This window comes from Desmodus rotundus, chromosome 7 (assembly GCF_022682495.2).
Source record: "Desmodus rotundus isolate HL8 chromosome 7, HLdesRot8A.1, whole genome shotgun sequence".
In the NCBI taxonomy this organism is placed as follows: Eukaryota; Metazoa; Chordata; class Mammalia; order Chiroptera; family Phyllostomidae; genus Desmodus; species Desmodus rotundus.
In genome coordinates, this window is record NC_071393.1 from 56,436,842 (window position 1) to 56,463,273 (window position 26,432).

At 36.9% G+C, this 26,432-nt stretch overlaps 1 protein-coding gene across 2 annotated transcripts in view; it reads right to left on the reverse strand.

Annotated features, from left to right (window-relative positions):
* Positions 1-14,499, reverse strand: part of G2E3 (G2/M-phase specific E3 ubiquitin protein ligase) — a 72,421-nt gene extending 57,922 nt beyond the window's left edge. Inside the window, exon 1 of one of the 2 annotated variants that reach the window (XM_045188311.2) lies at positions 14,382-14,499. The gene's annotated coding sequence lies outside the window, so the exon portion shown is untranslated. The remainder of the gene's footprint in view (positions 1-14,381) is intronic. The other variant, XM_024551369.3, reaches the window with a different exon arrangement.
* Between the last annotated feature and the right edge of the window lie 11,933 nt (positions 14,500-26,432).

Consider the following 26,432-nt stretch of genomic DNA (forward strand, 5'->3'; position numbering starts at 1 on the left):
GTGGCCCAGACCTGGTCCCCATCCTCTCAAAACCATAGGAAGGGAGAAAAGTGAAGACCAGGCCCCCTCTTCCTGTGGCATCTAGGAAGACCAGCAGAACTTGATGAACAGGTTTAAAGTCAGCAGGAGGCTTATTTTTTTTCCCAGTTCCTTTCTCTTTTTTTAATTCCCCCAAGGGAGTCAATAAGACTTGGAGTTACAAAGTGTCCAGAGACAGATCCAAAGGGGGAGCACAAGGCTAACCAAAAATTGAGAAACTGAGACAAAAGTTACTTTGCTATCCCATAGAGCTGGCATTTTATTGTTTATGTGTAGTATTTTTTTTCATTATTTCTAGCACTTTTATTTTATTAGTATTTTTTACTTTCTCTTCCTTATGTTTAGTTTTCCTTGTTTTACTTCTCTATTTAATTGCATTGTTTGACTGGTTTTCCTTATTCTCTCTGTATTGTATTTTAATTTTCCTTCTTTCACTTCACTCATGTTCCAATAACACTCTACTCTTGATCAGGTACTTTCTATTCTGGTTATCCAAATCATCTATTTCTTGTCATATTATTGCTTTTCTAATACTACTGTAAATAATTGTTGTTCCATACAACTGTACCTACTACACAGCAACCCTGCCTGATCTAAGCCCACTTCACCTCAATCCTGAGCGTTATTATTGTTGTGGTTAACTCTATTCTTTCTCATTCTATGCCTACTTTCTATCCTTTACTCTCACTATATCTCATCATCTCACCTTGCACAAGCGCTCTGTTTCCTGGATTCAGCTCACAATCCTCCTCCCCTCTAGCAAAAGTCTTATCTCTCTTTCACCTTTTATAAAAAGTGGCTAGGTGGGCGAAATATCAGTTAACGCTATACTTAACCCAAGAATCTTATCTCTTCTCTACTTGCTGGTACTTTAAATCCCATAAAACACTCTCCCACTGTCTTAATCCATTGTGCCTACCCCCTGCCACTGATCACATACAAGAATAGGAGGAAGCTGTGAACATCAGTATACCTGCTGAAGGAGAGAAACTACCAACAAAGGAACCACCAAAAGGTAAAAACCCAACTACAAGAGAGCCCACACAAACAGAAGAAAGGGCAAACCTAGAGCATCCAGACAAGGAGATGAAAGAAACCACACCACTGAATCCCATATAATTCCTATCACAGAAGTTCACCCTATAAAGACAGCTAGCACAGCAAAATATCAAGAAGCACAGAAACAAACAAAGAGAGTCCCTAAAATGGGGAGACAAAAAAAGAACACACGTTCAAAAGGAATGGAAGACTCCCCACTAAAAGAGCTAAATGAAATGGAGGTAAGCAAACTATCAGATACAGAATTCAAAATAATGGTTATATGGATGCTCAAGGAACTCACCGACAACTACAAGGAACTGAGTAAGCACTACAACAGTATGGAAAAGGAAATAGAAACTATAAACAGAAAAAAGCAAAATGAACAATAAAACCTCAGAAATAAAAAACATACTAGAAGGAATTACAATCAGGCTGGATGAAACAGAGGATCAAATCACTGAGCTGGAGGACAAGGTAGAGAAAAACACTCAGAAAGAACAAGAAAAGGAAAAGAGACTCAGAAACAATGAACAAGTGGCTCATTGCAAGCGAGCTGCAAGACAACCTGAAATGTAATGATGTCTGTATAATAAGGATACCAGAAGGAGAAGAAGAGCAAGGGATAGAAAACTTGTTTGAAAAAGTAATGATAGAAAATTTCTCTAATTTGATGAGAAAAAAAGTCACAAATCCAGGAAAAATCCCACTCAAGAGGAACACAAAGAGGCCCACTGCAAGACATATCATAATTAAAATGGCAAATTTCCAAGACAAAGAGTGAATCTTAGAGGCAGCAAGGGAGAAACAGGAAGTAATACACAAGGGAGCCCCGATAAGACAAGCAGCTGACTTCTCAATGGAAACGCTCCAACCCAGAAGAGGATGGAAGAAATATTACAAGTAATGAAAACCAGAGGCCTGCAACCAAGACTACTTTATCCAGCAAGACTCTCAATTAAAAGGAAGGCCAAATAAGGAGTTTCCCAGACAAAAGAAGTCTAAAAGAGTACACGTCCACCAAACCAGCTCTGGAAGAGATGCTAAAAGGACTGCTTTAAGAAAAGGAAGAAAAAGAGTGAGAGAGAGGAACACAAGTATGAAAAAATGGCAACGAATAAGTACCTACCAATAATAACTTTAAATGTAAATGTATTAAATGCCCCAATCAAAAGACATAGAATAGCTGAATGGATAAGAAATCATGATCCACACATATGCTGCCTACAAGAGACCCAACTCAGGTCAAAAGACCTACACAGACTGAAAGTGAAGGGTTGGAAAAAAATATTCCAAGTAAATGAACAGGAAATAAAAGCTGGAGTAGCAATACTCATATCAGACAAAATAGACTTCAAATCAAGGGCCATAAAAAGAGACCCAAAATGATACTTCATAATACTCAAGGGAAGAATCCATCAAGAAGACAAAAACATTGTAAATATATATGCACCCAACATAGGAGCATATATAAATCTTGATGTAAATCAAGATATTATATAAAATATATATATAGAAAATATATTAAATATGTAAAGAAAGTATATAAAGAAAACATATAAAGAAAATATTGGAGGACCTCAAGAAAGATATTGACAGCAACATACTTATACTAGGTGATTTTAACACCGCATTGTCAAAAATAGTTAGATCTTCCAAACAAAATTTCAACAAAGATATTGCGGCATTGAACAATGTCCTAGATGAAATGGACTTAACTGATAAATGGAGAACTTTTCATCCCAAAGAAGCAAAATACACATTCTTTTCAAAGGCACATGGAACATTTTCAAAGATAGACCACATGATAGGACACAAAACAAGCCTTGACAAATTCAAGAAAATTGAAATCATATCAAGCATTTGCTCTGACCACAAGAGCCTGAAACTAGAAACCAACAACAAGGAGAAAACTCGAAAACACTCAAACTCATGGAGATTGAACAGCATGCTATTAAACAATGAATGGGTCAAGAAAGAGATCAAGGAAGAAACCAAAGTTTCTAGAAACAAATGAAAATGAACTCACAACCCAAAACTTATGGGACACAGCAAAGGCAGTCCTGAGAGGGAAGTTCATAGTGATACAAGCCTACCTCAAAAAGATAGAACATTTCAAATGAACAACCTAACCCTATACCTACAAGAACTCAAAAAACAACAAAGACAGCCCACAGCAAGTAGAAGGAAGGAGATAACCAAGATTAGAGCAGAATTAAATGACATGGAGACTAAAAGCACAATTCTAAGGATCAATAAATCTAGGAGCTGGTTCTTTGAAAAGATAAAATCGACAAGCCTTTAAGCAGACTCATCAAGAAAGACAGAGGACCTAAATAAACACATTCAGAAATGAAAAAGGAGAGATTACACCTGATACCACAGAAGTATTAAGGATTGTAAGTAATGACTACAAAGAACTATATGCCAAGAAATTTGAACACCAAATTTCTAGAAAAATATAATCATCCAAAACTGAATGAAGAAGAAGCAGAAAGCCTGAACAGACTGATAACAGCTGATGAAATTGAAGCAGTAGTCAAACAAATCCCGGCACACAAAAGCCCTGGACCAGATGGTTTCACAGGAAAATTTTACAAAACACTTAAGGAAGAGCTGACTCCTATCCTTCACAGACTATTCCAAAATATCCAAGAAAAGGGAAGGTTCTTAAACCCTTTTTATGAAGGCAGCACCATCCTAATCCCAAAACCAGATAAAGACATAACAAAAACCTACAAGCCAGTATCACTGATGAACACGGATGCTAAAATCCTCAACAAAATATTGGCAAACTGCATCCAGTAATACATTAAAAGATCATACACCACGATCAAGTGGGATTCATCCCAGGGATGCAAGGATGGTACAATATTCGCAAATCAAGAAACGTAATACATAACATAAACAAAAGGAAAAACAAAAATCACATGATCATATCACTAGATGTGGAAAACGCATTTGATAAGGTACAGCACCCATTTATGATAAAAACACTCAGCAAAGTGGGAATAGAGGGAGCATTCCTCAACCTAATAAAGGCCATAAAGGAGAGACCTAGAGCCAACATCATACTCAATAGACAAAAACTATAAGCTTTCCCACTAAGATCAGAAACAAGACAAGGTTGCCCACTTCCACCACTTCTATTCAACATAGCACTGGAAGTCCCAGCCACAGCAATCAGAAAAGGAAATAAAAGGCACCAAATTGGAAAAGAGAAAGCAAAACTGTCATTGTTTGCAGATGACATGATAGTGTACTACTATCTGACCTAATAAGTGAATTGGCAAAACGGTGGGACACAAAGTCAATACTCAGAAATTGAAGGCATTTTTGTACAACAATGAAACATCAGAAACAGAAATCAGGAAAAAAAATCTCATTTGATATAGCAACGAGAAAAATAAAGTACCTAGGGATAAATCTAACTAAGGAGGTAAAAAACCTATACTCAGAAAACTATACAACATTGAAGAAAGATATTAAGGAAGACAAAAACAAATGGAAGGAGGTACCATATTCATGGATTAGAAGAATTAACATCAAATGGCCATACTACCCAAAACAGCTTATAGATTCAACATAATCCCTATTAAAGTACCAACGGCATATTTCACAGATATAGAACAAACATTTCAAAAATTTACATGGAACCATAAACGACCCCAAATAGACACAGCAATTTTGAGGAAGAACAACAAAGTAGGAGGGATCACAATGCCTGATATCAAACTGTATTACAAGGCCACTATAACCAAATAGCCTGGTACTGACATAAGAACAGACACACAGACCAATGGAACAGAAGAGAGAGTCCAGAGATAAACCCAAGTCTCTAAGGTCAATTAATATTTGACAAAGTGGGCAGAAGCATAAAATAGAGTAAAAATAGCCTCTTCAACAAATGGTGTTGGGAGATCTGGACAGCTATGTGCAAAAAAATGAAACTTGATCACCAACTCATTCCATACATTAAAATAAATTCAAGGTGAATAAAAGACTTAAATATAAGTTGTGATACAATAAAAGTCCTAGAGGAGAACACAGGCAGGGAAATCTCAGATATTCCCTGCAGCAATATTTTCACAGATATGTTCCCTAGAGCAAGGGACGTAAAAGAATAAACAAACGGGACCTCATCAAAATATAAAGCATCATCATGGCTAAAGAAAACAGCATCAAAGTGAAAACGGAATCAATTGTATGGGGAAATATATTTGCCATGGTATCTCTGAGAAGGGTTTGATCTCTAAAATACATAAAGAACTTACATGACTCCACTCCTGGAAGACACACAATCTGATTAAAACATGGGCAAAGGACCTGAACAGACACTTCTTCAAAGAGGACTTACAAAGGGTCCAGAGACAGATGAAAGAATGCTCAGCATCACTAGTCATCAGAGAGATGCAAATTAAAACCACAATGAGATACCACTTCACACTGGTGAGAATGGCCATCATAAACAAATCAACAAACAATAAGTGATCTTGAAGTTGTAGAGAAAAGGCAACCCCAGTACACTGCTGGTGGGAATGCATCTCGTGCAGCCACTGTGGAAAACAGTATGGAATTTCCTCAGAAAACTAAAAATGGAACTGCCTTTTGACCCGCCAATTCCACTGGTGGGATTATTCCCTAAGAATCCCGAAACACCAATTCCAAAGAACCTGTGCACCCCAATGTTCATAGCAGAACAATTTACAATAGCCAAGTGCTGGAAGCAACCTAAATGCCCATCAGCAAATGAGTGGATCAAAAAACTATGGTACATTTACATGATGGAATACTATGCAGCAGAAAGAAAGAAGGAGCTCCTACCCTTTGGGACAGCTAGGATGGATGTGGAGAGCATTATGCTAAAGTGAAATAAGCCAGACTGTGAAAGACAAATACCATATGATCTTACCTGTAAGTGGAACCTAATCAACAAAACAAAGAAGCAAGCAAAATATAACCAGATACAGTGAAATTAAGAACAAACTGACAGTAACCAGAGTGGAGGTAGGACAGGATAAAGGGGGAAAAACGGGGAGGAATTTCAGGAACATGTATAAAGGACACATGGACAACACCAGAAGGGGGTAGGATCAAGGGAGGTGGCATGGCTAGGGTGGAGGAAAATGGAGACAACTGTATTTGAACAATAATAAAAAAAAAGTAAAATAAATATGATTGTTTAAAGCAGAAAAAAAAGTACATGCTAAGTGAAATAGAGTAGATACAAAAGGTTACATATTGTATAAATCCATTCATATGAAATATCCAGAATAGGTAAATCCACCAAGACCAAAAGCATATTTGTGGTTTCTAGGGATGGAAATGGGGAATGTGGAGTGACTGTCTAATTGGTATGAGTTTTCCTTTTCAGGTGATAAAATGTTTTGGAACTAGACAGAAGTAATGGTGGCATAACGCTATAAGTGTAAAATGTCACTGAATTGTACACTTTGGAATAGTTAACTTCATAAATGTGAATTTTTCTTCAATTAAAAAATGTACACATAAAATATGATGTGTACAAGAGAAATAGAGAGAAATAAAGGTATATGTCCACTGTACACAATGACCAAAGTTGCTTTATTGGTAATAGCCAAAAACTATAAACAACCTGAATGTTCATGGACAAATAATAAAACAAAAAATGGGATACTCATAAAATGGAATACATTTTACTAACTCTCTTTGAACTGTTCCCCTAAACTGGGTGAATATTATTCTATACAAATTATATTACCAGACAGGTGTTTAAATTAGTTAACCTTCTTTAACGATGAAGATATTTGTTTAAATTAAAAGGCTAAGCAGCAGGTAAGAAGCTTGTAAGTCGCTTCTCCATCCTAACAAGAGCTGAAAAAGCTGAATGAATAACCCTGGTTGAATCTGTAAGAGAGAGGTGGACAGAGGGCATATCATTGCCCCCAAGACTGAAGAGACAGTGAATACTGGGAGTCAGAGACTACCTCAAGAGAGACTTACCAGCTAAAACACTTCCCCCATACCTTACCACTACATTACTAACAGCCTATTTACAGCAATTCCTTTTACTCAGTACATCATGTTGGCTATCATGTAAGAAAAACTTACAAGGCACACCTAATGGCAAAAAACACAATTTAAAAAGACAGAGCAAACATCAGAACCAGACATGGCAGGGATGGTGGAATTTTATAAAACAAGGAATATGAAACTATGATTACTATGCTAAAGGCTCTAATGGAAAAAGTGGCAAGTATACAAGATGGGCAATATAAGCAGAGTTGGAAATCCTACAAAAGCACCAAAAGTAAATACTAGAGAGACCAAAAACACTGTAACAGAAATGAAGAATGCATTTGATGGAACTACTAGTAAAGTGGGCAAAGTGCTGCTGAGTTTGAAGATATCTTAATAGAAACTTTAAAAAACTGAAAAGTAAAGACTGAAAAAGTAAAATCAGAACACCAAGCACTGTGGGAGAACTACAGAAGGTGGAACATATATTTTGGGAATGCCAGAAAGAAATGAACAGAAGAAATATTTCAAGCAATAACAAGTTGATTTCAGACACCAAACCCTGCATCCAGGAAGTTCAGAGAACAGCAAGCAAGATAAAGGTCCCCAAATTACACCTAGGCATATCATTTCAAATTATGGAAAATCAAAGATAAAAAATAAAAATCTACAAGAAGTTGGGGGAGGAAGGGCTGGGGGAAACACTTACTTATAGAAGAACAAAGGTAGAAATTACATATGACTTTGCAGAAACCATGCAACAAGAGAGGAGTGAAATATTTAGTGTGGAGAGAGAAAAAGAATACCAACCTAGAACTCTGTATCTTGTGAAATTATCCTTCGAAAGTGAAGGAGAAATACTTTCTCAGACGAAAATTGAGGAAACTTGTTGCCAGTAGACCTGCGTTACAACAAATGTTAAAAGAAGTTCTTGAAAGAGAAGGAAAATAATATAGGTCAGAAATTCAGATCCACATAAAGGAAGAAAGACCATCATATAAGAAATTAGTGAAGATAAAATAAAAACTTTTATTTTTCATATTCAAACTGATCTAACAGAAAACAATTTATTCAAAATAACAATAGCAAAAATAAATTTTATTATTTACTAGTTGTAAAGGTATACTGCATTCTAGGGCAACCACTAAAAAAAGTTTTCTTAAAAAAAATGTATAACTGATACCCTAAGAGAAAAAATAAAATCATATCAATTGGTCAATTAAAATCACAAAAGGCAGCCCTGAACAGTGTGGCTCAGTTGGTTGGGCGTCCACCCGCAAAGCAAAAGGTTGCTAGCTCAATTCCCAGTCAGGGCACAAGCCTAGGTTGGGGGTTCAGTTCCCAGTTGGGGCATGTACAAGAGGCAACTGGTAGATGTTTCTCTTTCACATCGATGTTGGTCTCCCTCTCTTTCTGACTTTCTACCCCCCCTCTAAAAAAATTTAAATTTAAATTTTAAAAAAATCTGGAAAGGCAGACAAAAGTACAACAAAAGAACAGGGCAACAAGTAGAAAACAGTAGCAAATATGGTAGATATAATTCCAACTATATCAATTGTCACTTTGATGTCAATGGTCTAATGTAGCAATTAAAAGACTGATTTATCAGAGTAGATAAAAAAATCAGAAGCAACTGTATGTTACCTATGAGAAACCACTTTAAATATAGATTTATATTTAAAAGTAAATGGGTAGAGAAAAACATACCATGCTAATACTAATCTAAAGAAAGCAGGAAAAGCTGTATTAATTTCAGACAGAACAGACTTCAAAGTAAGAAAACTTATCTGAAATAAGGGCATTATGTAATGATAACGGGGTCAATGCTCCAAGAAGGCATAACAATACTTAAGGTGTATGTGCCTAACAAGAGAGTGTTAAGTTATGTGAAGTTAAAACAGGAACAAATAAATCATGGTTGGAAACTTCAACACTTCTCCATCGGAAATGGAAAAATTCATTGCACTGAAGGCCACGCAAGGTGAAACAAAGGAAAATGTACAGGGAACCAACAGTGACAGGAAGGAAACCAGGGCTGAAATCAACAGTTTGGAGCAGATGGAAGAAACAAAAATTCAACCAGAACAGAATGAAGAAACAAGAATTCAAAGAAAATGAGGAGAGGCTGAGGAACCTCTGGGACAACTTTAAATGTTCCAACATCCCAATCATAGGGGTGCCAGAAGGAGAAGAGGAAGAGCAAGACATTGAAAACTTATTTGAACAAATAATGAAGGAGAACTTCTCTAATCTGGCAAAGGAAATAGACTTCCAGGAAGTCCAGGAAGCCCAGAGAGTCCCAAAGAAGTTGGACCCAAGGAAGAATACACCAAGGCACACCATAATTACATTACCCAAGATTAAAGATAAGGAGAGAATCTTAGAAGCAGCAAGAGAAAAGGACACAGTTACCTACAAAAGAGTTCCCATAAGACTGTCAGCTGATTTCTCAAAAGAAACCCTGCAGGCAAGAAGGGACTGGAAAGAAGTATTCCAAGTCTGAAAGACAAGGACCTACATCCAAGATTACTGTATCCAGCAAAGCTATCATTTAGAATGGAAGGGCAGATAAAGTGCTTGTCACATAAGGTCAAGTTAAAGGAGTTCATCATCACCAAGGCCTTATTATAGGAAATGTTAAAAGGACCTATCTGAGAAAAAGGAGATCAAAAATATGAAGAGTAAAATGACAACAAACTCACAACTATCAACAACTGAACCTAAAAAAACAAAAACAAAAACGAACTAAGCAAACAACTAGAACAGGAACAGAATCACGGAAATGGAGATCACATGGAGGATTATCAGCAGGGCCCAGGAGGGGGAAGAATGGGGGAAAAGGTACAGGGAATACGAATAATAAATGGTAGGTACAAAATAAGCAGGGGGAGGGTAAGAATTGTATGGGAAATGGAGAAGCCAAAGAACTTACATGAACAACCCATGGACTTGAACTAAAGTGGGGAAATGCTGGTGGGAGTGGGGTTACAGGGCAGAGGGGAATAAAGGGGAGAAAAAAATGGGGCAACTGTAATAGCATAATCAATAAAATATACTTTAAAAAAAGATGTAAAACAAGAAATGGATAAATCCAACAGGCAAATAATCAGTAAGGACACAGCTGAATTCATCATCAATTAACTGGATATAATAGACTACTTCATCCAACAACAGGAGAATATACATTTTTCTCAAACTTACATGTAATATTCACCAAGACCACATTCTGGGCCATAAAACAGACCTTATCAAATTTAAAAGAACAGAAATCATATAATGTCTCTTCTCAGTCTACAAGGGAATTAAACTAGAAATCGATAACAGAAAGATAACTATAAAATCCCCAAATGCATGGATATTAAACAACACACTTTTAAATAACACAATGGCCAAAGAAGAAATCTCAAGAGAAAATACACGGTATTTTGAACTAAATGAAAATTAAAACACAGCATATCAAAATTTGGGGGATGCTGTGAAAGCAGTGCTCAGAGGAAAACGCAGAGCACTGAATGCATATATTTATAAAGATCCCACTATACCATATTCTGGAAAAGGCAAAACAATGGAGACAGTACAAAGATCAGTGCTTGCAGGAGAGGCATGAATAGGTGGAGCACAGAGAAATTTAGACCAGTAAAAATACTCTGTATGATACCTTAATGATGGATACAAATCATTACCAGTACATATTTGTTCAAACCCAATGAATGCACAACACCGAGCGAAGCATAATTTAAACTACTGATTGATTATCATTTGTCAATGTCTGTTCATCAAGTGGGAGGGAGTGCATGCGTGGGGGTAGTGTACATGGGAAATCTCTATTATCTTCTTAATTTTGCTGTAACCTAACATTACTCTTAAAAATAGTCTTAACAACAGAAAAGGAAAAGTAGTAAAGTTTAAGTTTATATTGACTTACTTGATAACTAGTCCTCAGGAAACATGTTCCCCACCCTCTTCTTCTGTATATTGGCTCCCTATGCTCATTGTTCATGTGTCTTCATGATTCCATTGTCGTCTTAGCACATGAAAAGTTTTCTAGCTTGGTTCCCAAAAGTCTTTTTGAATCCCAGCTCCAAATTCAAGAGAAATAATGTGAATGACCTGGCCCACATCAGATATACAGCTCTGATGTAAATACTTGGTACTACTTAGGCTGAAGGTGGTATGTGAAACGGAAGCATCCTTAGACCAATCCCTACCCACTGGTCTTTAGAAAGATTTCCGTACATTGTTGGACAGGTTTTTAAAGAAGTTTGTGGGCAAGGTCAGGTAACAGTCTTAACTATTAAAACTAAAAAGAAAGGCAAACCTGTTTTTCAATTCCTCAATATTTTCTTAACTTAGAATTGATGCAAAAATGAACATTCATCTACAAATGAGGCTAACTTTTAAATTATAAAGTTAATTTTTAAATTATGTTTAAAACATATATTATTCCTGTAATTAAAAGAAAACTGCACTAGGAGGAAATTAAACACAAAAAATGTATTTTTTAACTTACTAAATTCTTTGGTGGCCTCAGTTTCTTCATCTTAATATGGGGATAGAATATGTGTAAGGGGTAGTGTGAACATATGTATAAAGGATTTGGACTTACGTGAATGTTTGCAAATATTGCTCTTAATTTTTCCCCACTTGAAATGGCTTTTGAGCCAATGATTTAAATATTTTTCCATATTTGTGAAATTTATAAACCATACGATATGACTAAAATCTCTCTACTAAACTACACAGAATTATATTCTCTAGGCATTAACAGGACACAATGTTTACTTGTTAAAATAACAAGCACTCATTGAACATAAACAGTGTCAGAGTATAAGGCCCCACTGTTCCGCATCAAGAATTTGCAGATATTAGGACAAAGAGGACAAGAGCTCTCAGTTTAGAGTTATAATGTTTACCACTAAATGGCACAGCAGAAGAAGCACTCTGGGGAAATCTAGGAAGCTATTTGAAATTCACTGGGTAAAATATTAAGAGGAAACAAAAATGGTCAGTGGCCAAATATGCATAAAGATGATGGAGAATAGATTTGAGGAATTGAAGTATGGATAAAACATCACAGGTTGGAAAAGGGTGGTGAAATATTATGAAGATGATGTTTGGAAAGAGAAGTTGGAACCAAATTGAGAAGGGCTTCATAAAAAACAGCCAATAAATTTGAATTTTATATGGTAGGCAATGGGAAGTCATCGGAAATTTTTATGGAGCAACATTTGGAAGGAGAGACTGCAGAAAGGGGCAGGGAGCATTACTTTAAAAAAAAAAAAAGCATAAACTTTCTAATTAAATCTAGTTTCTGACTCCAGTTCAAATACTTTATTAGTTGTGTGAAAACAAATTCCTGAACCTCTCTTAGCTTCAGTTTTATCTGAAAGTAGGACATATCAAGCTTATTTGTGAAGACTGAGAGAAAGTATGTAATGTGGTTTGTACAATGCTTAGTAACTCAACAGGAATATGTATCATTTGCTATGTGCCACACACTATGCTAAGATGTGTGTATGTACTGACTCATTGGATTCTCACAATTATCCTATAAGGCAGGTATTATTTCTCCCCATTATACACTTGAGGGAATTGAAGCACAAAAACGTTAGTTTTCTTAGGGTCACACAGGTACCAAGTGGTAGAGATGGAACTGGCTAGAGTTTCATGCCTTTAGCTAATACATTATAATATTTCTTTAGGAAAGATCAAGTCAGTGTTTTTGAACACTGGCCAAATCTTCTCATTTTCTAGTTAAATTTAGAATTAATAAACACAGATTCCTCAACCCCATCCTCTAGACCTACTCTGAGATTTGAAGTGCAGAAATCAGCACTTAACAAACCCTTCATGGTAATGTATACAAAATAAAACATGAAACTCACTGATTTAGGTAGATAGAGCAAAAACTCAATGAAAAGAGTCCAAGTAAGGAAAAGTAACATTAAATTGTGACACTAATCTTTAAAAAATTTACCATTTGCTGGTGGCTTACACAAAGTGAACAGAACAGCTAGCTGCCTGTAGTCTTAGGGAAGTATAGCTAATGTGTTTCTACAGCCTTACACAAAATGTTTAAATTTCAGTGATCACAAATACTGAATCTATTTTTAAATCTATTTTTTCCCGGTTAATAATGAACAAAAATTCATCAGCAGGGATGGGAGAGTGGGAGTAGCCAGCATTGGATGAAGGAATGTCTTCTGAATATTACTCCTACTTTTAAAGAGCTACTTATACACTTACATGGTGTGATTTCCTAGTGTTAAAATCTTTAAAAAACCAAAAATGTGTGTTTCTATAAAGCAAGACAAAATTAGTCTGACAGTTTTCAATAAGGCAAGATATAAAATTTCTATGCATTTAAAGTTCTCATTTATAATTTAGATTTAGGGTACACATTTAAACTATTCCAAAAGGTGTGACTTTTCTACGGGGTTAGATAGATTTTGATATTTTAGACAGTTCATCATTAAAAACAAAAACACAAAAAAACCCAAACAAAGAAATCCCATACTGTTAATATGAGGAGAGTATTTCCAAAACGACTCCACAATAACTTAGCCAATGAATAAAGGGAGTGAGAAGCAGATCTGTGGAACCTCATCACTATTGTTAGCAAACTGAGACCCTTCTGAATCACCGCTACCACAATAGTAAGTTTAAAGGAGCAGGAGTCTCGGATTTTTGTGGCACATGAAAAATGTCAGGAGTGAAAAAAAAATATACGGGTTTTAAATGCAAAGGATACTCAGATTTCAGTTTAAATCCCTACCAGGCATTTCAAAGACTGTCACTTCCCTGAGGTCCAGAAAAATAAAGGCTACTGAGGGCACTCCTCTTAGGAGGAACTTGGCGCTACATAGAACACCTCTTCATTTCAAACCTGTCCCCAACCTTCCATTTTAAATAAAGGCAGATTCTCTGACCTGTGGTAACGCTTTCGCAATTGGATATAACCACTGTCGAAGCTTCAGGATTCGAACCGAATGGCGGAAATGCTAAACTGCGATTGCCAGAAAGTCAGAAACCTTAAACAAGGCTTAATCTGGGAGCTGTGGGGTCTCTGGATCCTCAACACCAACAGAATTGACTTGCATACGCCAACCGTCAGGAGTGCTGGCCCGGGAAACGCTCCCCAGCGCCCCGAATTCTTAAAAGTCCCCATACCTGGTCCCGCCACCCTCCAGACCTCAAGGCTGTCCGAGGCCTCCTACACTTTTCTACCTCCCGAACCCCTACCCCACCAGACGGTTCGGCTTCTCTCCCTGGAATACTCCGTTTCTTCTCGCTCCCCTGCCACTCACCAAAGCGCGGGGAAGAAGTTCCAGAATGGCCGTGTCACTTTTCAGTTCTCGCGCGGCAACAACTGCGACATCCCCAACCAACGGCCTGCGAGATTTAAAATCTCCACTTCCCGTCGGCAACCCGGAAGAAGAGCTCAGTCCCGCCCCTGAGAGGTGGAACCTGGAGCGACGCGGGAACTGGGGAGGTCTGGGCGCCCTGCAGGTTTCAGGATTCGCAGTGCTATGCGGGCTGTGTCCACCTCGCGTTAGTTTCCTTTGTCTCGCTCCCTACTTCGGTCCACTGCGAAGCAGAGGCTTGGGGTTGGTGTTTCTGTCTGGTGACTCCTGAGAGGACGCTATTGTTTCTGAAAAGGACAGAGATGTACTAAAGTTTCAGTAATTCAAGGAATGGAGAGAATGAAAGCAGTAACGGAGCCCAGACGTTTTCATTCCTCCCCTTCCCCTCGCTAAACAACAGCGACAGCAAGGAGTAAAAACCAAACCCTCCCCAAATTTAGTAATGGGTTTCCCTGGGCCTCCCTAGTCCTATCCCAGCAGAGACAGGACTTTTACCCCTTTCCATTCCCGTTTGAGGAAGACAAAAAAAATCAAGTGCAGTTCCGCCAAAAATTGAAAATAAGTTGTAGGAGTAGTAATGGTCTCCAACAAAATATTTGAGGATGGGTGTTAAAAAGCGAAAAATCTTGTTTTTTTTCTTCTGATGAGAGATCATTTTACGAGTTGTCCTGTGAGATTCTTGGGAAACAGCGTTATTTTCTTTTACCAAGGACTGCGCAATATATTCTTTATCCAAACGTCTCAAGCTTCTGCAGGAATACGTGTAAGAACTTAAAGGAATGACTGAACATGTTCATAGGTTAAAGAAAGAACAAAAACTGAACAACTGATCTTGACGTTGCTGCCAGTTCACCCTCGTATCTAATGAGCATTGATTTACCTAAACTGACCAGTTCAAACCAAGTCATGATAGAACACTTTCTACCTCCATCAAAAGTGCAATTTGAAGGATTAATTAGATACCTGGGAATTTATTTTGCAGATAATCTGACACCAAGACTTACGATGCTATTAACTGATGTACTATTTTTAACAGTGGAAAATAGGATAACCTGAATGTCTATCAATAAAGAAATGATTAAATAAGTTTTGACTTTAGGATCTGATATACTGACACTGCAGACACTAAAAATGATGAAAAATAGTATAGGTAGTCAAATGAAAAAAGATCAGCTTTAGGAAGGCTATATACAGTATAATTCTTTTCATGTCTGTGTCTGTGTATGGCACACAAGTTTCTGGATGGATACAAAAACTGTAAGAAGTTATCTCTGGGAGTCAGATTGATAAATGATAATGGGAAGAGACTTTGTACCTTTAGCATTATAACCAGTTGAATTTTTCAAATAATAAGAATATTTACTCTTGTAATTTTAATTGTTTTTAAAAGAAGATTGTTAAAAATTCAGTATATTCTAGATACAGAATTGGATTTAATAAATGTATAATGTTTGAATAGTGTATGTCCACTCATTCCTTCATGGACTCATTCAACAATTATAAAGTGATGATATGGCCACACATTTTGTTATTCATGGTGTTATTTACATCATTTAATGCCCCACATTTAAAATATATTGTTCTTCAAGTTCCCTGAAGGCAGAAACTGTCATGTATTTTTCTATGTCTTTCATAATTCTTGGCATCTGCCCACCATTAAGTTTCATTCTTCACAGAAATTAAATTTTCAAGTTAATCTACATGCAAAAGTTAAATATACTCAGACTGCCCTTGAAAAGTCACCAAAACAATAATAAAATATGATATGTATAGTATATATTTAATTTATAATCCTAGAATTTATTTTGGCATATGGTGTGCAAGGTAGAGACCTAACTTTGTATCTTCCATATAGATATCCAGTTATTGCCATTTCTTATTAATTTATAAATGGATTACCTTTTTCCTATTAAACTAAAATGCCACCTTTATAATATGCTAATATACAGGGTCTGGCACAAATAATGCCCCCTTTTATTACAAAATCATAAGCATGTAATTTTGTAACATAACAATAGCACACTCAGGCACACCATATGACATTTTAGGTGACATGTTCAAGTTAAAACTACAAATTATTACACCCATATTATTACCCTACCAGCCACACTCAAGCAGGCCTTACTTCTGCCAGGTACTGTATTACTATATAAGTATAAATATATATATATATATGTCTGTATATATCTATGGTGGGGCAAAGTTAGTTTTTTTGTTGTTTGTATGGAAAATAGGACAATAATAAATAATAATACAAGAATAAACTCTGATCTGTATACTCACAACTGTAAATCTACTTTTGCCTCAACCAATATAATGATTTTTTTAACTACAACTATATAGGCAAAAAACAAAATATTTGTTCTGTGAGTTTTCCTTAGTCAGGACTTCTTTGGTACCCTTAATGAATTCTTTGATCTCTTCCACCAAAATGTTGACACAGTTATCAGCCAGCAGCCCTGGCGTCAGTCAGACCAATAGATTAATGTCTCAATAGCAGTGGAGAATCCCTTAATGTCACTGACATATTTTTTCCCATAGGACTAGCTGGGTTTGACTGTATAAATTGCCCAGGGCTGGTGTTTATTAAGTGGGATATCAAGTTATTTACACTACTTACACTGCCATTCCTTTTTTTCCCAGTGAGTATAGGTGAATCTGAATACAACCAGTATTCAATTAATGCTACATTTCATGAACAAAGGAGATAAATAACCGCTGATTAAATCAAGGAGCCTGTGTAAATACAGACTTAAGAACTTTTGAAAAAAATATTCACTAGAGGACATATTTGTGGGGAACTGTTCCAAGCGTGGGAAATGTGGCTCAGCCCCCACTCAGAAAAGCAAGTGGGGAGCGAGGTTGGCGGGCAGGACCCATGTCCATGGATAGGTTCTCCTGTGGGAAATCAGGCCTGCATTGTACCTAGACTGCTATGAGACTTGCTCTTGCTAAAACTCCCTCACCTTGAATTGAGGCAGCAAATGTTTACTGAGTATCTTCATCTTCCTAAAATCTGTGCTAAACCACCCAAGTATGGAGTGTAAGCAGTCTCCCTCTTGAGCTGTAACATCCTTCTCTTTGAAGTAATTAGCAGTATTCTGTCCTTTGTTGTCCTTAAAAGGTAATCACCTGTGGTGAACCTGTGCATAGTAAATGAGGACCATCCTCGATGTAATATGCCCAGAAAAGCAATAAAAGCCTGTCCAGGGTGGGGTGGGCTCTCTCTAGCCCTTTCACCCTCTGTCTAACTTGGAGAGCGGCCACACAGCCCCTTTTTCTCCACAGGATTTCTGTAGTCCGTGTGTATTTGTATATTGCAACCACAACACTGGATCCTGCAGGCCGGGATCTGCATCACATATTTAAATCTAACAAATCTAGTCATGAGATTGGACTTTCTGATAGCTAATACATTTTTTAATTAAGTGAAATACATTGAAGAGTGTCACACTCAATAAAAGCTGGAAAAACTGAAGAAAAAAGACAAAGAATGCTATTTAGTTTCTGATAACCCCTAGTAATCTGAACTAGCTGAGAACTAAATCCATAGAAAATTTGAATCATAGCTAATGTAACCTCTCACCCCTGCTTTCCTCTTCCTATTCAGTCCATATACAGGAGAGAACAAATTGAAACCACTCTCAGAAACAATGGTCATCAACTCACACAGAAGAGCCAATACAAAGTGTTTTGGTGGAAAAGTTCCTAGAATCTACTTTGAAAGGTCCTATCACAACTCATATGATTGACAATAACAATAAAATGCCTAGAAATAAAATTTAAAGAAAATACAGGACCATATATTTTTTAAAAGCGTAATTGGAGAACATAAGTGATTTCAATATTTTTCAATATAACTGTTAAGATGTTTTAGAAAAAGAAGATTATCAGAGGCTGGGAGGAGATAATTTGCCTTATCAGATAGCAAGATTTACCACAAAGCTACTGTGATCAAAGAGTAGTAGTGAAAAAAATTTTAGCATAAAAGACAAATATATAGAGAATCCAGAAAAATTCAACTATATATGGAATATTAATATATTATAAAGGTGATATTTCAGTTTAATAGGAAAAGATGTTTCATTTATAAATTAATAAGAGATGTTAATAATTGGCTATCTATATGGAATATACAAAGTTAGGTCTCTGTCTTGCACCATATGCCAAAATAAATTCTAGAAGGATTACAGATTAAATATAAATGTATATAACAAAAATGTACCAGGAGAAATATTAGAAAAATAGCTCTGACTTTAGTTTTGAAAGGCTTCTTAAAAAAGGAAGAAAATTTAGAACCCATAAAATAAAAGATGAATATGCCACCCCAAAATAGGCCACTTTGGCATAAACATTATTTTGAGTTGAATGCAACTGAAAAAAAAGTAGACACAGGAAGAACTTTCTGCCCTTCCCCTACCTAACTAAAAGCAAGGCATATATTACTCTTTGTGGTGCCCTCCTCTTCTCTCCTACATCAGGAGGTAGATAGCTTCCCTTATCACCAGAGATAGATAGACAAGGCACTATGGAGTCTGCATAAAAAGTCTTACTAAATAACTTTATCTACCCTTAATTGCCCCCATATATGTATTTACCTTCCCACAAGTTACTGCTCCTAAAAGCCCAAACCTCTCTTCCTTTGTTTAGTCACTTCACAATTTATTGCCCTTTGTTAAAACAGTATGTGAGCTCTTAATCCTGTTTCTTTGGGTTTTCACTTCTTTTCTGTGGACCCCTGCTTATGTAAAATTAAAAAGAAATTTTTATGCCTTTTTTCCTGTTAATCTGTCTTTTGTTAGTTTAATTTGCAGGATTCCAAGTACTAAACATAAGAGACTAGAGGAAAATCTTTTCCTCTCCTACAAATACATATGACTACACTAAATTTTAAAGTATTTATTTGGCAAGTTTCACCATAAAACATTGAAATATAAATGAGAGACTGTGAAGAAATATTCATAGTACATAGGATACAGGGTTAACAACTCTACTGTAAAAAATTTTTATATTTTGATTTCTTTATCCTCACCTGAGGACATGCTTATTGATTTTAGAAAGAGTGGAAGGGAGGGACAGAGAGAGAGAAAAACATTGATGAAAGAGAGAAACATCATATGCACCCTGACTGGGATGGAACCTGCAATCTACCCATATGCCCTGACCAAGAGTCAGGACGAGGCTCCAACAAACTGAGCCACACTGTCCAGGGCTATAATTTGATTTTTTCAAAAAATTTTAAAAGTGGACAATAGAAATAAGTAAGTAATTCATTAAATAGGAAATGTGAAAGGACAAATAAAAATATTCATCTCAGTATCACACTACCAAAAACTAATTTTCCTTTCTTGGATTGGCAAATATTAAAACAGTTAATCACATTCAATACTGGCAGAGTTTTGTGGTAAAATACACATTGTCATCTATGGGAGCATGCAGTGCTACAACTCTTTTGGAAAGTAACTTTTTGATGAAATCTCAACTTTGGAATTCTCCTATAGAAATACAGGTCAGTGGACTTTTGGCCAACATGGAGGCATAAGTAGATACACTGTGCCTCCTCACACAACCAAAAGAAGTACAACAACAAATTTAAAAACAAAAAACAACCATAACTAACAGAAAATCAAAATGTATGGAAGTCTAACAACCAAGGAGTTAAAGAAGAAACATTCATCCAGACTGGTTGGAGGGGCAGAGATGGGCAGCAGGACACAGAGGACTCACAGCAAGGCGGTGGCTAGAGGACTGGAGCAGGCAAGGCAGTGGCTGGCGAACTGGGTGGTCCCACACTTGTGTGTGGATAAACCGGGAGGAGCAACTGGGGACTGAGACAGACTGCGCAACTCAGGGTTCCAGTGCGGGGAAATAAAGCCTCAAAACCTCTGACTGAAAAAACCTGTGGGCATTGAGGAGGCGGGAGAAACTCCCAGCCTCACAGGAGAGTTCATTGGAGAGACCCACAGGGTCCTAGAACATACACAAAACCACCCACCTGGGAATCAGCCCCAGAAGGACCCAATTTGCTTGCAGGTAGCAGAGGAAGTGGCTGAAACCTGGCTGACAGCTGAGAAAGTGGCACTGTTTCCTCTTGGACCCCTCCTCCACATACAGCACCAAAATGCAGCAATGTGGGTTGCCCTACCCTGTCAAATACCTAAGGCTCCACCCCTTACTACATAACAGGTGCATGGAGACAAATATGGCCGAGAAAAACTACAACTAAGGGATGAAGAGATAGCCAACCTATCAGATGCAGAATTCAAAACCCTGGAAATCAGGATGCTCACAGAAATGGTTGAGTATGGTTGCAAAATAGGGGAAAAAGTAAAGGCTCTGAAAAGTGAAATAAAGAAAAATGTACAGGGAACCAACAGCGAAGGGAAGGAAACCAGGACTCAAATCAACAGTTTGGACCAAGAAGAAGAAATAAACATTGAACCAGAGCAGAATGAAGAAACAAGAATTCAAAAAAATGAGAGGCACCACTCCTCATTTTTTCCCTGTGTTTCCCTGAGGAACCTCTGGGACAACTTTAAATGTTCCAACATCTGAATCATAGGGGTGCCAGAAGAAGAAAAGAAAGAACAAGACATTGAAAACTTATTTGAAAAATTAGTGGAAACCTTCCCTAATCTGGCAACGGAAATAGACTTCCAGGAAGTCCAGGAAGCTCAGAGAGTCCCAAAGAAGTTGGATCCAAGGAAGAATACACCAAGGCACGTCATAATTACATTACCCAATATTAAAGATAAGGAGAGAATCTTAAAAGCAGCAAGACACTTACCTACAAAGGAGTCCTGTAAGACTATCAGCTGATTTCTCAAAAGCAACCTTTCAGGCAAAAAGGGCTGGAAAGAAGTGTTTGAAGTCATGAAAGACAAGGACCTACATCCAAGATTATTCTATCCAGCAAAACTATCATTTAGAATGGAAGGGCAGATAAAGTGCTTGTCACATAAGGTCAAGTTAAAGGGTTTATCATCACGAAGGCCTTATTATATGAAATGTTAAAAAGACTTATCTGAGAAAAAGGAGATCAAAAATATGAAGAGTAAAATGACAACAAACTCACAACTATCAACAACGAACCTAAAAAATACAAAACAAAAACGAACTAAGCAAACAACTAGAACAGGAAGAGAATCACAGAAATGGAGATCACATGGAGGGTTATCAGTGGGGAGTGTGAGGGGGGAGAATGGGGGAAAAGGTACAGGGAAGAAGAAGCATAATTGGTAGGTACAAAACAGATGGGGAGGTTAAGAATAGTATAAGAAATGGAGAAGCCAAAGAACTTACATATATGACCCATGGACATGAATTAATTTAGGAGAATGCGGGTGGGGGGGTGTGTGCAGGGCAGAGGGGAATAAAGGGGTAAAATGGGACAGCTGTAATAGCATAATCAATAAAATATATTAAAAAGAAATAAGCATGTTGATGCATTTTGAAGCACTCCTAATTAGAAACAGCTGTCTATCAAGAGGGAGAGGATTGATCAAGTTGGGGTACTTCTGTACTATTAGACTTCAAAAACCTGTGTTGCTTTGCCCCCTAAACTGCTGCCTCCAAAGTTAGAGCGATTGAACCGCCCAAAAGGTACAAATGTAAATTATTTACAGAAAACAATATTCTGTTATAGAGTAATGCTGATAAACCTAGCCCCACAGCATGGCATTCATTATTACATTGGCATTTTCCTAGAACGAGTGAGTACACACTGTTGAACTAAATTGTCATTTACAAAAACTCATTCCTCTTCTGGGTTAGCTGTATTGAATTTCTGGTAACTCATTCTACCTCTCATGAGTCAGATTTCTTGAGCCTCATCTCCTATCCACACCTGAAGCAAACACTTGACCCATACTTTTGGCAGATCCTAGTCTGTTCTTCTTATAACCGGATAGGTCCCTGAATATCTATTCACCCTGAGGATAAATTTGTTTTTGTTTGTTTAATTTTTTTGGCTTTAAAACACTCCTTATCAATCCTTATCAATATTCTGACTGGTATCCAAGTTCACCTCATCCATCTGCTCCCCTGACTAGAGACCATCCCTGAGATCTTGGAATGAAACCTCTTTTTAAAAATTTTTTAAAATTTTTATTGTTATTCAATTACAGTTGTCTGCATTTTCTCCCCATCCCTCCACCCCACCCCAGCCAAACCCACCTCCCTCCCCCACCTGCACCCTTCCCCTTGATTTTGTCCATGTGTCCTTTATAGTAGCTCCTGTAAACTCCTCTCCCCACTATCCCCTGCCCACTCCCCTCTGGCTATTGTTAGATTATTCTTAACTTCAATGTCTCTGGTTATATTTTGTTTGCTTTTTTCTTTTGTTGATTATGTCTCAGTTAAAGGTGAGATCATATGGTGTTTGTCCCTCACCACCTGGCTTATTTCACTTAGCATAATGCTCTCCAGTTCCATCCATGCTGTTGCAAAGGGTATAAGCTCCTTCTTTCTCTCTGCTGCATTATAGTGTTTCCAGCTACTTAGAAACCTAGCAGCCATACAATGAAAAGTGTACTTCTAGAAGGGACCATTCAAAAAGTCTAATCGGTGGTCAACTCAGATTCTTCTAATAGGATACCTAGCCTAGAAACAGAACATGAGTGTGTGTGTGTGTTGCGGGGAGGAGCAGGGAGGAGGGTGGTCCTGCTGGTAGACGGAGAAGTGTCACTTTTATGATTCTCAGTATTGCTTTCATATTTCTTTCTTCAACATCTTTTAATATCATTATAGGTGTAACTCTAATGTCAACTTACTGACTTACAAAAAAGGTAGTTCTTTTGGAGATTATGCTAGAGAAGCAGCAAATGGCTCCCCTACTACGTTTTGTCCTATCCTTTCTGTGCCACTTTTCCTCTGTTCCACTCACTAGTCTACTATGTGCAATGAGGCCAAAACAACTAAGAGATGGGGAAAAACAACAAGTAAGTAAGGTATATGCTTCTCCCCTCAGCAATTCTTTGATCAGCACTGCCAGTACAAATGTTAGTCCCATATATAGCTTTCAATTTTCTAATAGCCACATTAAAAAAAATAAAAAGAAAAGGTGAAATTAATTGGCATAATATATTTTATTTAATTCAATATATCTAAGATATTATCATTTTAACATGTAATCCATAAATAAATTTTTAATGACATATTTTTTGGTACTAAGTCTGCAAAATGTGTATATATTTTATACTTAAAGCACATTCGATTTGTCCCAGCCACATTTCAATTGTTCTTTAGCCACATGTGGTTAGTCGCTGCCATATTGGCCAGCACAGTTTAAAGTATGTCACAATTACTTACCTCTTAAGAATACAGGCTACCATGGGATTCTATTTTCTAAACACTATTTCACTAACTTAAAACAAACATTTAAAATCATAAAATAGAATTATCTTTTTCCCAACTAACTTTATATCTTAACTCCTTCTTTATGTTCTTATTGCTGCTACCATATTTACCTCAGGTTTGTTCTTTTCACTTCCTCCTTTAATGGAATTTTTTTTTTTCTTATCCTCTCCTTGTCTCTTCCTTAGGTTTTCTTCTGTGTTCCTTAGCAATTTTTAAATACTTTGGAATATACTTAATACCTCTAATCATGGCACCAATGATACAAAGTTTTCATCCCATGGTTGTAAAGCAAATTACCCATTTAGCTGATCACCTCATGTGTACAAATCATAATGAGAACATTGTACAAAATAAATATATTTAAGGTATGATGTCATAATCAATAAATATTTGTTAAGAATCTACTATGCTATCAGTAGTGCTAATAATTAAAACAAATTTTAATTTATAGCTCTGGCTGGTGTGGCTCAGTGGATTGAGTGCTGGCCTGCAAACCAAATGGTCGCCGGTTCGATTCCCAGTCAGGATATATGTGTGGGTTGTGGACCTGGTCTCCAGTTTGAGAGGTGACAAGTCAATGTTTTTCTCACACATTGAAGTTTTTCTCCCTCTCTTTCTCTCCCCCTTCCCCTCTCTCTAAAAATAAATAAATAAAATCTAAAAAATTAAAATTTTTATTTATAGATTTAGAGAGAGAGAGAGAGAGAGAGAGAGAGATCAATTTGTTGTTTCACTTATTTATGCATTCATTGGTTGATACTTCTATGTGCCCTGCCTGGGGATTGAACCACAACCTTGGCTTGGTATATTGGGACAATGCTGTAACCAACTGAGCAACTCGGCCAGGGACATTAATAAATTTATAAATGGAGTTTTCATTGTGTACACTAAAATGTTCCTTACGTTCATTTGCCTGACTAGTCCTTTTACATCAATTTTTGAACTTAAATCAAAATACATTTTAGGAGAAATGGTTGTTGTTTGGTACCAAAGAGAGTTCTTTTTCTCAATGTCTCATTTGCATGAATTTTTTAACCTAAATTATTAATCTAACTGTGGATCAGTGCTATTTTTTTACTGTTTTTTTTCCAACTCAAATACATTACCATTACCTCCTGGCAGCAGGAAACATCACCCAAAACAGTAATTTCAGGTTTCTTGTTTCAGGGTTGTTTGTAAAATTAGTAGGTTTAATAACAGAAGTGATTTGGAATGATACCATTCCTGCTGGGTAACAGCATGATTTTAGCAAGAAGTACTCAAAGTTTGCTTGTAGCCAGTATGAGACGTGATGTTCTAATATAGGTCAAAGTTATGATATGTTTATGTTAACATTCCTCTTCTCCAGGTTGGTGTTTCAAACAAATGGTTGTCTTGTTTGCTTTTCTTAATTACTATCTTTTGGCCTGAAGTGTTTGCATAGAAATCAGAGCCTCTTTCTAGTTAAGAGTAACTCCAAATGCAGGGACACACATTGGTGATGCCACAATAATAAGTCAGGTAATCAACAACATGATTGAACTGAATCTTAAACATTTTTGGATATAATTGCTGGCAATCAAAACTGTTTTCAGTTTATTTTGTGTACTTTGATTTTTTAAAATGCCTCCCAGAATACTCAAGGAAAATGACTCCTCAAATGAGTTGATAAACAATTTAGTTATAATAAGCCAATTTTCACCTGCATGCCTTTATGGGGGTGAAATAAAACTTCAAATTCTCACAAATGTCCACAACACAGAATTACCATTTAGGAAGCAGGCACCTGCTTAAAGCTTAGCTTAGACCTTTATGGCTTCTTTTAAGGGGAAATTATTCAAGGAGACAAAATAGTATAATATTAAGGGTCTGGACTTTAAAAACATCATGGTACTGGCATAAGAGCAGATACATAGATCAGTGTCACAGAAAAGAGAACCTGGAAGTAAATCCTCACTTATATGGTAAGTTAATCTATGACAAAGGAGACGAGGATATACAAGGGGATAAAGACAGTCTTTTCAATAAGTGATATTGGGAAAACTGGACAGATACATGCAAAAAATTAAACTAGACCACCTTCTTTATTTCAAGAGTACACTTACTAAAGCTGAGGACAGTGAAACAAGGAAGGGCTTAGGATAAGAGAAGCAACAGGAGAGAGCCTATGTGGGTCTGCTTTGGCTCACTGGAAAGTCAGAGAAAAGGGGGCCTTGGAGATAGGCTCAGGGGGTTAGCCCAGGATGAGCTGGCATGTTGTTCCCCTGGTTGCAAGTCTTGTAGGAATCCTTAGAGTTTTGCAGATGCATGCCTGAGAAGAAAGAAAGGCATGCTCCCAGGAGGAAGAGCACTAAACTAGATCACCTTCTTACATCATATGCAAAAATAAATTCAAAATGAATTAAATAATTAAATGTAAGACTTGAAACCATAAAACTCCTAGAAGAAAACACAGGCAATAAACTCTTTGACATTGGTCTTAGCCCTTTTTTATGTTGGGCAATGGCAATGGAAGAAAAAAATAAAGAAAGGGGACTACATTAAAATAAACAGTTTTTATACAGAGACTGTCACCAACAACAAAAAGACAAACTACTGAATGGGAGACGATATTCACATCCAATAAAAAGTTAATATCCAAAAATATGTGAGGAACTC